Genomic DNA, 2,565 nt, shown 5'->3' on the forward strand with positions numbered 1-2,565 from the left:
AAAAAAAAAAAAAAAAAAAAAAAAAAAAAAAAAAAAGGCAGTCTCTACAAGTGATGAGTTTTCATTCAGAGTGTTCAGGTACGGTCCAGATGACCACTTGGTGGGAGTGTTGTAGAAGATAGTCAATTGTCAGATGGGTAGCTGAATTAGAGAGTCTGTGATTTCTGTATATGGCTCTAACATGAACCAAGAAAACCTTAGGGATGTCAAATCCGAAGAACCGTAAATAAGCCATAGAATAATACAAGATAGACAACTTGGTATTTGATGAAGTAAAAGTCAGTGTGAGCATCTGAAGAACCAGATGATGGGAAGATTTTATTATAATTAACCTTTTTAAAAGTGTGCTTGGTTGGATTGGGTTTAAAGGAAAAAAAAATAAATAATACTTTATTGCAAGAGTATATGGACCCTAGATTCTGGAACCTGATGGTAAGAAGAGTTCTATTCCCAGAACCTGGGGATGAAGCAACTCTCAGGGTTACAGAGAGTAATTTCAAATTGCAAGTGGTTGTATCAAGTAATTGAATCTTGAATCTCTTATTTCCTTAAACTCAAGTATCTTTCTGATCTCTCAGTGCATAGCCCCCTTTTAAAGTTAGCATTGCCAAAGACTTGAATCTGGAATCTGAATTTTGGGTCCTGCTAACTCTTTTCTGTAGGTTGTTTTTTGGTTTGTGTATTCGTTTGTTTGTTTTGAAATGGGTTCTCGCCATGTTACGCAGCTGGACTCAAACTCTGGGACTCAAGCTATTCTCCCACCTAGGTCTCCCGAGTAGCTGGGACTACAGGAGTGCACCAGTGTGCCCGGCATGTCCTGCTACCTCTTGCCAGACTAACATAGACTACTTCCTAGACTGCCATTGCTAAATCCCAGGGTCCCAGAGCCCCACCTTTGGGCCTCTGTGAGTGGAACAGTTACAGGCTTCAGTTCTAAGAATCAGGCATCCCTTCATCATCAGAATCCTCTCTTACAGTCTCATGTTTCTCTCTGATCCAAGTGACTTGGTCTGACCACATTCTGCACCTAGGGAGCCAAACTGATACTGGCCTGTGTTGGAGCAACACACTGAAAGCCCTTTTCCGTACTCAGCCTCTGCAGATACTAGCCAAAAAGAGCTTCCTAAGCCTGGTACTACTCATCTTGCTGGACTTCTAGGCCATGCATCTGGGCAGCCGAGCCCCACTATGTACTTGTCCTGTCCAGACTCTGGAAGAGTTAGTTTTACTAGTCTATGGCAAGCTGCACAGTTTGTCTTACAGGTGCCTTACAACCACTCAACATTTGTTCTCTTCATTGCTTAGGGTTTTTTGTTTTGGTTTGGTTTTGAGACCTAGTCTCACTCTTTTTGCCCAGGCTGGAGTGCAATGGCACAATCTCGGCTCACTGCAACCTCTGCCTCCCAGGTTCCAGCAATTCTCCTGCCTCAGCCTCCTGAGTAACTGGGATTACAGGTGTGTGCCACCACATCTGGATAATTTTTTATATTTTTAGTAGAGATGGGTTTCATCATGTTGGCCAGGCTGGTCTTGAACTCCTGACCTAAAGTGATTCGCCTGCCTTGGCCTCTCAAAGTGCTGGGATTACAGGTGTGAGCCACCGCACCCAGTCCATTGCCTAGTTTTATAAACAAATATTAATTGAACCAGATGTACCAGACATTGGAGTCAAACATGAATAAGTCATATGGTACTTGCTCTCATAATTATGATAATGCTTTCCATTTCTTGAGCACCTGTTATGTGCCAGGTACTGTGCCAGGCCTGTAAGTGACAGACTTTATAGGAGCTAGGAAGTGCATTGTGGGGGGAGAGGGAAGAGCTGGATAGTTTGTGTTACTTACATGAGGCTTCAAACACAGCACATGGCTAGTGCTTAATAAACAGTAGTTATGTTTACAATATTAGAGGATAACATTACCAAAAGTATCACACAGGTTCAGAGGTGGGATAAACAGTATCTATGTTTACAATATCAGGTGATAACATTACCAAAAGTACCACGCAGGTCCAGAGGTGGGAGCACAAGTATCTGAGCCAAAGGGATGTGTGTAGGGCACAGGAAGATCAAGCAAAAAGAAGGAAAAGACCACAAGCAGAAAAAGCCACTGGGGAGTAGCTGATCTATCTGGAACACAAGAGTAGATAAAGGGCCACAATGAGACAATGTATGTGTAGCAGATCTAGAGAGTTCTAGAGACGTGTGTGCTAATGAGAGGAGTGTAGCCATAAAACCCTTTACTGTAGTCACAGGAGAAAACGATTGCATGAATTTGTGAAAACCGGAAGGATAAGACACAAGCCTGAAAATTATTCAATTAAAGGAAGGAAGATTGCAGACTGCTTAGTCACCTGAAGAGAGAGAATAGCACTTACAAAATGAGAGATGATTATATCACTTAAGTGAGCATTGATCAACGTACTTGGCAGGACAAGTGGAAATGTTTTTCTTTTAAATAATTCAAGCCTGCAGGCTTCCAATTCAGTTTAAGATAGTATGAGTCTGCTATATATAAATGTGGATAGCGTTCCAGTGGTAAATGAGTAGAATTCAAAGGAGGAATA

Source organism: Cebus imitator, unplaced genomic scaffold (genome assembly GCF_001604975.1).
Source record: "Cebus imitator isolate Cc_AM_T3 unplaced genomic scaffold, Cebus_imitator-1.0 Scaffold237, whole genome shotgun sequence".
Classification (NCBI taxonomy): Eukaryota; Metazoa; Chordata; class Mammalia; order Primates; family Cebidae; genus Cebus; species Cebus imitator.